Source organism: Nuphar pumila, chromosome 17 (genome assembly GCF_984573655.1).
Source record: "Nuphar pumila chromosome 17, dmNupPumi1.hap1.1, whole genome shotgun sequence".
In the NCBI taxonomy this organism is placed as follows: Eukaryota; Viridiplantae; Streptophyta; class Magnoliopsida; order Nymphaeales; family Nymphaeaceae; genus Nuphar; species Nuphar pumila.
The window spans coordinates 38,007,834-38,021,607 of record NC_143265.1 but is presented as its reverse complement, the minus strand read 5'-3'; positions in this window follow the sequence as shown (position 1 = coordinate 38,021,607).

Genomic DNA, 13,774 nt, shown 5'->3' with positions numbered 1-13,774 from the left:
CCAAGTTTTGAGAAAATATTTGAGTTTTAAACCTCGAATTGAGAAATACAACTCGATGGATCCAAACGGATACAGGATGAACTGTCTGAGCCTTTTAGAAGGTTATTTTGGTAATTTTGAGAATTTGTTTTTTTTTTTTAAAAAAATTGGATAGCAAAGCTCAGATTTGAATTTTGATAATGGATCCAGATCCGAAATTGAGTCTGATATATAAAATGAATTTAATTTCAATAAAACTTTGAGAATTAAACTGGTATTTAGATTTACTGACTTAATTACTCAGAAAATGGGGTCAAAGGCCAAAAAGAGAATATTTACCACATTTTTAAAAATTTGGGGTGTTCACAGATGCCCCTCTTTGCTACTAAGCTGATTGAAAGTCGAGCTTAGTGGCAAAGAAACACTCCAAATTTTGAAAAATGCCCCAGTCAGCAGACCTGAGCTGGTTGTGGAAGGATTATTTTGAAAGTGTGGCTTTTCACGCTTAACACCTTTATCCAGAATGGTCCAGGGGGGGGGGACGAAATCCTCGACAATGATACGACTGAATGATAGGAATGAGAAAATCGTGATGGGACTTTGGCTGAAGATCTCGAAATGATGAAAAATGGGCATTTTGATTAGGTCTCATGAGTGAGATAAGATCAGCCTTTTGGAATTACTCAGGTTTAGCCCTTAACCTAGATGGGACGAAAATATCTCAAGATAACCTGAATGGGGAAAGGAATATGTGAGGACCTTGATGGGACATTTCTGAGAGAAATGCTTTGTGAGATGAAACTCTAGCATGATCTTTTCCTGGATGGATATACAGAGCATGGATTCCTCGATGGGAAGAACCACGATGGGACTGGAGGAAAACACCTCGTCGAAACAAGACTCAGGTTTAACCCAAACCTGAAAAAAGGAAAAATACCTCGAGGCACGAGGTTCAGGCTTAACCCTTATCCTGAAAGGGACGACCATACAGAATCCTCGAACGAGGAAGCCGTGATGGGACAATAAATGCATCGCAAAAGCGAGATTCAGGTTTAACCCTTGTCCTGAGTGGGGGGGAATCACACGAAGTTCTCAAATAAAGAAACCGTGGAAGGACTAGAAACCAAAACTGTGATCATCGCAAAAATTTTCCTCTCTTGTGTATTTCTCTCTCTTTCTTCTCTTTTCCTTTCCAACCTCTATTTCCTCCTTTTCGAAGGGAGAAAATAAAAGACGGAAAGAAAGAGGGAAGAAAAAAGAAGAGAAAAGAAGAAGAGTAATTCTTTTGCGGGTCTCACTTGACCTTAATTTTTGAAAATTTTTTAAATAACTCACCTCCGTTTTTGAAATATTTGCGGGAAAACTGGGAGACGGGATCCGCTCGTCGGTACGAGGTTCGACCGTTCCTGCCGCCTTTATCAGGGGTAATCGAACCAAGGGTCGAATTTTATGCCTTTTGTTTTGCTGAGAATTTATCTATGAAATTATTCTAAGTCTAAATGCACAAAGAATCATGCTTGCGCGAAATGAAAAGATGTATGCTCTTTTTTTTAAAATGTTTTGAAGAATTCCCAAGTGTTTCTGAGATGAATCTGATAAAGTGAAGAAATGATTTCTAACTCTGAACTTAAGATTAAAGTTCTAAGTTTTTAGAATAATCAAGAGCTTGGGAAAATAAATCTGGATTTTGGAAAATGATTTTGAAGTTTTGAGATAAAAGAAGAAGAAAGGAATTTTCAAAGTCATAAATGGACTTTGAATCAAAATAGAAATGAAAATGGAATTGAATCAGAAGGAAAGATAGAATTGGGAAATCTGAATAACATTGAGAAATGGAATTGATTTAAAAGTTAGAATTTCAAGATGAAATCTGAATCCAAGATCTGGACTCTGAATAGAGTTCAAAGTTGAATTTTGAATTTAGGATCTGAAATGGGAACTTGATTTGAAATCTAGAATGAAAATGGAATTGGTTTTAAGAATTGGAATTAAAGTGGAATTTGGATTTGGAATTTTGAATGGAATTAGATTCAAGATTTGGAATCCAAGATGGTATTTGGATCTGAAATCTGAGATCCGAGATAGGGTTGGACTCTGGATCCTAAGATGGAATTGGATCTGAAGTCTGAGATCCAAAGTAGGATTGGATTCTGGATCTTAGAATGAATTTGGATCTGAAGTCTGAGATCCAATGTAGGATTGGGTTCTGGATCCTAGAATGGAATTTGGATCTGTAATCTGAGATCCAAGGTGAATTGGGTTCTAGATCCTAGAATGGATTTGGATCTGAAGTCTAAGATCCAATGTGAAGTTTGGATTCATACTTGGAAGTCTGGATCCTAAGATGGTTTTTGGATATGAAAGTCTAAGATCCAAAGGTAGATTTACATTTAGAAAACTGGATCCAAGTTGTGATTTGGGATCTAGCTTGGGATTTGTATTCTGAAAGTCCAAATGGGACTTCTGAAAGGGTTTTGAAAACCCAGATTGAATTTAGGATTTAAGAAGGGTCAAGTTTTGAGATTCAAAATCAATCTCAAACTTTGATTTTGATTTTTGAAGATGAACTTGATTTCGAATGTGAAATCAGAAGACAACTCAGAATGGAATTGAATTGAATTTGAATTTTTATTTTGAATATAAGATAATTTTCTTTTTGAAATTTCAAAGTCAAATTGGACTTTGAAATTGAGATAGAATTGGAATTTAAAATAGAAACTTGAAGAAAGATATTCAAAATCACTTTGGTTTTTGAAAAAAGAATTTTGAAAATATGATGCAATTCTATCCTAAATGATGAAATGAATTTGAATAAGTTTGAAATTGGATTTTGAAAAGATATTTCATTCTTTAAATGAATTAAAAATGAGGTTGAAGACATAATACATCCCTGACTATGGTCATTGAATGTATTATGTAATAACTACATTTAAATTCAAGTGAAGAATAAAATATATATTTTTTTGTGCTTTTATAGAATTTAAAATGAGATTAACTCTCAATATACCCTGACTATGGCCATTGGTATATATTTTGAGTTAATTTTAAGTTAAATTCTGATAAAAGAAGAAAATATTTAAGGAAAATATGATGAATTTTGAAAATGGATCCAGTGTTATTTTGTAAAAGATAAAAATGCTAAGTTTTGTCCAAACCCTGACTATGGCCATTGGTATGGATCATCAACTTAGTATCAATTACCTCTTATGAAATGGTGCACGTGCCATTCGTGTTTCACCATTGTGAGAATTTGAGAAATAAAGGAAAAATTAATGAAAACAAACAATTTATAATGTTTACAATGCTCATCCATTCTACCTAAAGCAGGAAATATAAATTTTCATTCAAATCTAGCTATTACAACATATAAAATCAGTTTTACAACCCCAAGTAATGATATCTTTCACATATTTCCTGCAAAAATAGTTAGCAAAGATGGCTGATGTCTATAAGAATTTGCCAAATCTTACATTGAACCTAGAATATAACTAATGAAATGCTTGTGTATATGTTCTCTATTAATGAAAATGCAATACTTTATTTAAAATATGCATTAGGGTGATGTGGCAAACTGGTGAACCTCAAGGTATACATGTAATATCCTAATGAAAGATAAATGTGGAAATATATCCTAAGTTAGGGGCTTCGATGACAGCCTGCGGTGATGAGGGTGGATACAACTAAGGGGTTGTACTACTTATGAATGGTGAAATGATTGGGAAAAGGCTGATAGATATGTTGCATATTGGTGGACTGCAAGTGAGTGTGTGAATACAGGGAAGGTGTTGAGATGTTGCTCGAGGGTTTGTAATGAGAAGTAATAAGATTACAGGATAATTAATAAGCTATGCATCTTGTGCACCTTTATATGACAACTAAATAGCTCACTTCTTTTGACTGCTAACTATATACCATGGAAACTGTAACATGGAGAGCATGAAAATCATATAACAATAAATAAGGAACAGAATATACTAAGTAGCCAATCCAAAACGTGCTCATATCTGAGGATGGCATCTACTGTAAGCAGCAAGTAAGCAGATGAATCTGGCTGCACTCTTCCATTTCTTATAGATATCCCTTATTATCAGTAACCAACCAGCTAAATCGCCAAAATTTCATAGTGACAGGTAATGTACTCATTGTTATCATCGCAAAATTTTTACTTTTGCAAATCAAACTGACCTTTGAAAAAGATTTTTGAAAATAACTTGCCTCCGTTTTTAAAATGCGGGAAAATTCCGTAGAATGGGACTCGCCTGTCGGTACGAGGTTCAACCGTTCCTGCCACCTTTAACAGGGGTAATTGAACCAAGGATCAATCTTATGCTCTACTCTATTCAGCTTGTCTAAATCATATTCTAATTTCTAAATGCACAAAGAATCAGGCATGTGCTATGAATTTTCAGAAAATGCACATTTGAAAACATGATGTTTGCTTTGAATGATTGAAATATTTAGAAAATGTAAATCTTGGAAATGATATCACATGAGAAATCGTGAAATGGGATTTGAAATATACTTTTGAGAGAAATAAAAATTGATTTTGAGGAATCCTTGACATTTGGTGAAAATCGATTCTGAGAGACTTGGTTTCTCTTAATTCAAACTTGGAAATCGAAATTCTAACTTAGAAAATTTGAATTTGGAACTTGGGAAATACTTGAAATATCCTTTGAAATTCAATGTCTTTGGGAAAATCGATTTTGCTATAAGACTTAGGAGATTTTGAGAAAATGAACTTCTTTGAATTGAGATTGGAATTGGAATTGGCAAATGCATGAAATGAATGAATATGATTTTGAGGAATTGAGAACTACTTTTTGTATTTTTGAGAAGTGCAGTGCATTTTTGAAGTTAGCCTAAGAGTGTAGGCTGAATGTGGCTAATGTGAAGATCATAAATCTAAGTATCATTCATATTCTGACTATTGCCATAAATACAAATTCCACCAAGTTTATAAACTTCATAGAAGCTAGTGCATGTGCCATTCGTGTAGACCATGGTGAATTTGTAAAAATATGCATGAATCATCATCCATCACACATCAAAATTATAAAAATAAACTATATGCAATGCAACCTAAGCTAAGCAGGAAATGTAAATTCTTATTCTAAAGTTTAATTACAAATTACATCACTATTGAAATTTAAATACATGAAAAATAAAGTCTTCAATGTACCTGCAAAACTAGAAAACTTAGTTAATGAATATATGTTGGCTTTTCTAGATTTATCCAACAATATCAGGAAATTGTTGGATTTTGCTAGATATAAGTCTCTTCCTTGATTCCCTTAAATAAAAATGATAAAGTATGAAATAAAATAGAATAAATATGAAAGAGAAGATATGGAATTTCGAAATTGGGGTCAAAATGACCAAAATACCCCTAATAACAAGACTATGGCCTTGAAATTAGGGTTTTTAGAAAGATATTTTGATAAAATGCAAATTTTGAAATTTGAATGAAATAAACTCAAACCAAATATGCTATGACATGATTAAAAATATGAAATTAGGGCTAGGGATTTCGAAATTTAGGTCAAATGACCAAATTGCTCCCGATAGCAAGACTATGGCCTTGAAATCAGGGTTTTTAGAAATAGATTTTTGGTAAAAACTTAGGTTTTATGCACTAAATGAAATCAAATGAGCATCAAATTAAACCTAAAGCATCCTAATATGATTATGAACATGATTAAACCCTAAAAACATATGCTTATGCACGAAAGTCCAATAATATCTCAAAAACTGTGATTTTAGCAGTGTTTTGGATCTTTCAGGAACCCGGTTTTGCAATTTGCTTAATTCAGCCATCAAATGGATTCCAAAATCCATAAAAATTGGTACCTGCACTTGTTATAACCCTAATGTCGAATTGGAATTATAAAAAATATTTTTTGACATTAAATTAATCCGAAAATTGCATTAAACCCTAAAAATATGCTATTTTTGACCTAATTCACCAACCAGTTTCAGTCCAAGACCTGAACCATGGAAATTTATGAAATTTTACATAGACTAACTATAAAGAAAAACAGAGATTTCCCAATTTACAGATCGGAAAAATCATCTCTGGTTAGGGAGAAACCCTTCCGGCAATCTGAGCTAAAATATATCACTTTTAACAGTGATTAAAACAGCTATTCCAGATTGAAAATACAGGAATAAATAGCAATCCTAAACAAAAATTTCTGAAATTTTAGTGGTGAACATTAGACAAAAAAATAATAATACTCACTTTTTACAGATCTAAAATTGAATCTGTGGTTTGGGATTTATGACTAACACAAGTCTGATTAGGGTTTTGGTAAACCCTAACGAGCTTTAAATTTAAAAACAGATTCTCTAAAAGGGGAAAAACACTAAACAGTGATCAAAAAATCCTAAAATTTCACAGCAGACAGATATACTCAATGTGAATCCATAGCACTTTACAGATCTAAAATCGGATATAAGATGAGAGAAATATCATCACAGCAAGTTACCTTCTTGATTTTAACCACGATTTTAAAGCTTTAAAAACCCGATTTGATGTCTGATTTTTTTGACAGGGTTCCCGAGATTCAAAACCTATGATTTTTCTACAGTAACTCAATAACTCATGCATGAACCACATATAAAAAAATCAGAAATAAACAATGAGTTTTTCCATCCCAAATAACATCATCTTTACTGTTCTAAACCTAGAACACACAGAAATTTAAGAAACTTGAAAAACCATGCATTAACTAATGTAAATAAATAAAATAAACCATAAAACAATAAATAAAACTTATTTCTATGCTATAGAACGTAAAACAAACATGAATAAACCATGAAAATAAAATAAAAACAGGGAATCAATGGCTGGAATTTGATATCACCTTTAAAACATAGATTTAACCCATTAAAAAGGGCAAATCATATATTTTATTGGTTATTAATGCAAAGAATCATATTAAAATCAATTCTAATGGATTAAAATCTCTGTAAATCACCCAAAACAGGGTTGGATCACCTTCTTGGATTGTTCTTGCTGATTCTTGATGGTTCTTGAGGTTGAATCCATGGTTTAATCCATGAAGATGATGGTACCAATGGCTAAATCATGTTTAAAACAATGAAAAACATTAAATAAAAACTAAAAATTAGAGAAAATAGTTACCTTGAGGTTGCTGTAATGGAGGAAGGGCTGAAGAGGAGAGAGAAGCTCCAAGAATCCAAAGGAAAGCCAATTGGAAAAATCGACCCCCCTATGGCCTCTATTTATAGAAATTTTTTTAGGTTTAAAAATTGACAATTTTGAAAATTTTGGACTCTAAAGGGGGGGGCAATTTTGGGGTGGAGTTACCTAACTACCCCTAGTCTAAATTATCCTAAATAATGCCTAATTAACCCCTAGCTAATCCTAAAAATCCCCCAAATGTGGTGCCACTTGGCATTTTCTCACATTGGGTTTTTAAAACACCTTTAAAAACCTTTAAAAATACTAGTTTTAAAAACTAACTTTCAAAATGGTTTTGACTCTTCTAAACCTCTAACACTAACCAAGACATCAACTAACCCTAGTCTAGCCCTGACTGACTCGAATATGGCACCACCCCGAGTGGGCCCTACTTGAGTTTTTCAAAAAAAACGATTTTAAAACTTGAAATTGAAGGAGTTTTCAAAAGCTTTTCAAAAGCAAACTTTGAAATTGAAATTTTTGAAATGATATAGGATCCTAACTGAATTAGAATTCCTCTGGATATGGTGCCAACTGAGTGGGCCTACATCGAGTTTTAGAAATTTTGAAATAAACACTGAAAATGGCTTTGAAAAAGGGTTAAAATTGACATTTGAAATTCAAGATTTTTGAAAATAGGGTCTCATGCGAACTGGAACTCCGGGTTAGAGTCCTGAACTCTTAGGACTCTGAAATTTTAAATTTTAACAGCCAAATGAAAGAATTTTCAAAAGATTTTATCAAGAAATGATGAAATAAGTCAGAAAACACAGTCAGGGTTAGATTCCTAACTCGACCGAACTCTAAAATAGAATCCTGAACTAACTGGACTCTATAAAATGACCTAAATTTCAAAAACAAACGAAAAAGATTAAAAATGGAAGTAAAACAGACTTCAAAACAGACTCCTGACCGGATCAGGTCTCTGAGACAGAGTCCTGATCGGACTGAAACTTTCAAAATTTTTAGAAATTTGATGAATAGAGGAATTCAGAAGCGACACCACCTCAATGGGTCTCATCTGTGAATTGAAATCGATTAAAATTTGAATTTTAAATGAATCCAGATTGTTTCCTTGAGAAAATATTTCGAAATATAAAGTCCTGGGGTTGGAAAATGACAGAGTATTGAATAAAGACCCAGGTTTTGAAATTGATTTTGAAATAAAAGCTTTAAAATTCAAATCTGGATTGAATGTTTTGAAATAGGAGTGCTGGATCTCGAAAATGAGATGCAATGACCTGCAATGCTATGCAATGACATGCAATGCTATGCAGAATACATGCAATGACATGCAATGATCTGTAATGACTTATGAAATGGACAAACACTGGATGAGGGTGAAAATTTGGGGTGTTTACAGATGCCCCTCTTTGCTGCTAAGCCGGTTGAAAGCCGAGCTTAGTGGCAAAGAAAACACACCAAAATTGGATTATAAAAATGCCCCAGTTAGATGAATCTGACTGGGTATGAAAGAATTAGTTCAAGTGATGATGATAGATATGAAATGAAGAATAAGGAGAAAATTTTACTTCGAAAAGAAGTGAGATTCAGGTTTTGCCCTTAATCTGGATGGGACAGAAAATACCTCGTGTAAAAACGAAGCTCATGTTTGACCCTTAACCTGACTGGGAAATGAAAATGGAATACCTCATCAAAGGAGGCTCAGGTTTGTACCCTTAACCTGATCGGGTTGAAAATGAAATACCTCATCAAAGGAGGCTCAGGTTTGTACCCTTAACCTGATCGGGTTGAAAATGAAATACCTCATCAAATGAGGCTCAGGTTTATACCCTTAACCTGATCGGGTTGAAAATAAAATACCTCATCAAATGAGGCTCAGGTTTATACCCTTAACCTGATCGGGTTGAAAATGAAATACCTCATCAAAGGAGGCTCAGGTTTATACCCTTAACCTGATTGGGTGGAAAATGAAATACCTCTTCGACGGGGGCTCAGGTTTGTACCCTTAACCTGATCGGGCAGAAAATGAAATACCTCATCAAAGGAGGCTCAGGTTTGTACCCTTAACCTGATTGGGCAGAAAATGAACGGAATCCTCGAAAGAAGAGACCGTGATGGAACCTTCGGATTTCCGCACAATGAATCCGATAGGGGTTTTGCAAAAGGAAGGAAATTAGGGTCCCTAAAGTTTGAAAAGGGATTGATTTTGGGCACCTCATTGCTGAGACTAATTAACTTTTGAAATTGCCTTTTGCTGGAATTGGTGGCTTAACCTCAAGCCGAAATTGGACTGTCTATGGTGGGACAGTGGGGACACAGGGAAGTGTGCGAATCTGAGAGCCCGTGCGCTCAGATTATACCAAAGAAGGGAAGGAATCTTGAAAACTCTCGTTATCAAGTCCTAAAAGGGATAACAACTGATGTCAGGATGCGCCAAAGATGAACCTCAAGCTCTCGCTTCACGCCAGGATAGCTAGAAAATATTGTCAAAATGTTGAAAATTATTGTTGATTCAAAATAATTGAAAGTGATGCGCATTGTTTTGAAAGTATTCCCTCTTTTCTACCTGAAGTATTACCTCCGACTGGGCTTAACTCCGTAGAATCAAGATTCAAATTCAAATTGCTTGCGATTGGCTTTCTTTCAAGGAAGCTATCAATTTCCTTGATATGGACGGGAAAGAAAGTATTCTTGATATTGCGAGAGCTATTAGTGAAAGAATATTGATAAAAGAATTTCACAAAATTAAAGAAGATTCTTGATAGATTCGGCAGTCTGATATCCTGGGATTCTTTTCTCATGATGATCTTTCTGCACTCTCTTTTTAGCAGATTAGAGCTCTCTTGGATTTTTTTGGGAATTACATCATCCTTCATTTTGGACATGTCCTGACTTTTCTCTCTTTTTGGGAAGGGTACGTCACAAACTCCTTCATCTCAGAGATGTTCCGATCCTTCTTTTCTCTCAGGGATTATCTTGATAGTTATTGGCTCTTTGGTAGAAAATCTCTTAATGATAGCTAAAATCAAATATCTTTTAGGGTTTGTCGGTAGGCTCATCACACTCGCCTTCATCTCGACGGTGATCTGAACTTTCCCTGGAAGGATCCGTCACAAACTCCGTCATCTTGGAGATGATCCAAATCTTCTTTGGCCCCGGGGGTCGACTCGCTTAATTCGCCTTCATCTCGACGACAATTGAGAGATCCCTTTTGCAGATATTTAATTGCAGCTTAGGTGATTGAGGAGATATGAAAATTGAGTGGATTTCTCTGTATCACCCAGGATATTTCGACTACTTTATTTTTCAAGAATGGTCTTTAAAAATGTGCCATTGACTGCGATCAATATCAATCACTCATGGCTTTGCAACAACATTGAATTCTCTTTGCTGGCCATATCGAGGATTTATTCTTCATCCTTTTGGTTGGCCAATAGAAAGATTTTGAACTTTGAATCCTTTTTCGCGAAAGCATTACCCTTTCGGAAGTAATAATGAAGGTATTCTGAAGTAATAATTTTGTGCAATAAAATTTTTTGAAATCAACAAATATTTAAGGACAAATTGGCAAAACTTTCTTGAAATCCTTTTGTGAAATCGAGCATTTGAAGCACAACGCAACACATTTCTGACAAAAATTCTCTTCTCCTTTCCCCAAAGGAGAAGATTCAGAAATTGGAATTGGGAATTACTCCTCTCTTCCCTGAAGAGGAGGTGTTTGCAAAACGAACTTTCGAAGAGAAATTAAGCTTTCGTCAAAACTTCCTAACATTAGGCTTCTCTTATGGAAAGGGGGCCGGAATTGGTGAGGTTGGTAAATTGGTCATGAAGGAACGAGTTCATCACACTCTCCATGAAAAGAGGGTCCTTCATGATGAAATGGCCTAGTCTGAAATTATGGGGCCACAAGGAAAGCAAGTCTCCATCGAGTCTCCCTATAAAAAGGGTTCCTTGTGTGAAATTTGGAATTTTGTTTTGCAAACGGTTCACAAAGACACGAGTCCCTTCAAACTCTCCCTGAAAAGGGGCTAAGTGAACGAATTGGATAGCATGCGAAAAGAGCGAGCTCCCTCGAAGTCTCCCTATACAAAGGGTCTCTTGCAAGAGAAAATGATTGAAATTGGTATTGGGTGACTCAAAAGGGTCAAATTTTGGAAATTGGAATTTTGAAATTTGATATTTGAAATTGGAAAATTGGAAATTAGAAATTAGAAATTTGGAAATTTGGAAATTGATAATTGGAAATTGGAAATTGGGAATTTGATGAGTGATCAGCACGAGGACTGAACTCAAGAGGTCGACTGACATGACACGAGTGCTCGATTTTGAAAAGATACCTGTATGCATACTGGTTTAAAAATGTACCAGTTTGGATACTGGATTTTGGAAGATTACCAGTACGAGCGCTGGATTTTGAAAGATTTCCAGTACGAGCGCTGGATTTTAAAAGGTTACCAGTACGAGCGCTGAATTTTAAATGGTTACCAGTACGAGCGCTGGATTTTAAATGGTTACCAGTACGAGCACTGGATTTTAAATGGTTACCAGTACGAGCGCTGGGTTTTGGAAATTTACCAACACGAACACTGGATTTTGAAAGTTTACCAGCACGAACACTGGATTTTTGAAAGTTTACCAGCCCGAACACTGAATTTTTGAAAAATTACCAGCACGAACACTGGATCCTGAAGAATTACTAATTGATTTTGATGGAAAATTTTCAGTCTTCACCCTCACGACGACTCGAACAACTGTCGGGGTCTCAGGATTTATCCCTTATCCTGAATGGGTAATCGATGCTAATGCAAATTGATGCAGACGAATGCGAATGAATGCATGCAAATGCAAATGAATGTAAATGGGTGCACAGGTGTGCACAAGTGCGTGAAATGAGAGATTTGTTTATCCTGCCTGCATACGGAATATTTGTAGATAAAAACAAAATTTTAAAATGCCCCAGTGTAACTGGGAAAAGAATTTTGATCATTATTGAAGAAAATTTAGAAGGATTACAAAGAATAGAGAATTGTTCAAGTATAGAATTTTTTCAAATGTCGAGCATTGATGGGATCTGGTAATTCTATTCCATCAGCATTGATGAGTCGATATGAATTGCGAGGTAGTGCCTCTTTGACAACATAAGGACCTTCCCAATTTGGCGACCATTTGCCACCCGGGCGATGCCTGAGATAAGTTGTTGATCTGAGCACTAGATCATTGACCCGAAATTTTCTCTTAATGACAGATTTTGCATATTGTCGGGCTATCCTCTGGCGATAGGATTGAGCATGCTCTGCTGCTCTGTGCCTTCTTTCATCAAGCAAATCAAGTTGTACCAGTCGCTGTTGCTGATACTGATCAAGAGGTAATTCTAGAAGTGATGCAAATTTCAGAGCAGGTTTCTGAACATGTAGAGGCAGCACTACTTCAGTTCCGTAGACAAGTTCTGACGGAGTAGCATTCGTTGGAGTTCGAATGGTGGTTCTGTATGCCCATAATGCATCATGAATCTTTTCATGCCAGTCACGGCCCGTTTCTAAAGTTCACTTCAGGATTCGAATCAGAACCTTGTTGGTGGCTTCTGCCTGACCATTCTCTTGAGGATAATAAGGAGCGGAAAAATGATGATGAATTCTGAATTTTGAGCAGAATGTCCTCATTCTCTCATTCTTGAAATGACTGCCATTATCCGACACAATATCATGCGGTATACCGAAGCGGCAAAGGATATTCTTATGGATGAAAGAAACCACATGCCGACCTTCTACTGTGCGTAGAGTGACTGCTTCTACCCATTTAGTAAAATATTCTGTTGCGGCAAGAAAATATTTATGACCATTGGAGGCTGAAGGAGTGATGGGGCCTACAACATCGAAAGCCCACATGGAAAATGGCCATGGCGAGACGACAGATTGCAAGTATGTCGCTGGCGCATGAATGGAAGGCGCATGCATCTGACATTGAACGCACTTCTTTACAAAACGATAGCAATCTTGTTGCATAGTTCTCCAATAATATCCTGCTTGGATGATTTGTTTGACGAGAGTCTGATAGCCAACATGGCCACCGCAAATGCCTTCATGTGCTTCTTGCACAACTTCTTTGGCTTCTTCTTCGTCCAAACATCTGGAATATTCAGAACTGAATCCACGACGATAAAGGACATCAGCAAGAATAAAATATCGAGCAGACATGCGTTGAATTGCTCGCTGCTCTCTCTTTGATAATTCTGGAGGAAATTCGCCAGTTTTAATGAAATTTTTGATATCATGATACCAAGGCTTCTTCTTCTGCTCAGCCTGGTTTATCTGCTCTACTGGAACGAAAGCGGGTTGATCAAGTCTGCCAATTTCAAATGAGCGACAAGATTCTCCACTCTTGAAAGACATGATGGATCCCAGATTGGCTAAACTGTCTGCAACTTGGTTGAAATCTCTTTTGATATGAAAAAGTTGGAATTCTTCGAATTTGTTGGCAAGAGCTGAGACAATCTTCTGGTAAGGAAGTAGTTTCTGATCTTTCACTTGCCATTCGGCCAGAACTTGATTGACGATTAACAAAGAATCGCCATAAGCATGCACTCTTTTGACATTGAAGTCCTGTAGAATTTTCAGACCTTGTATC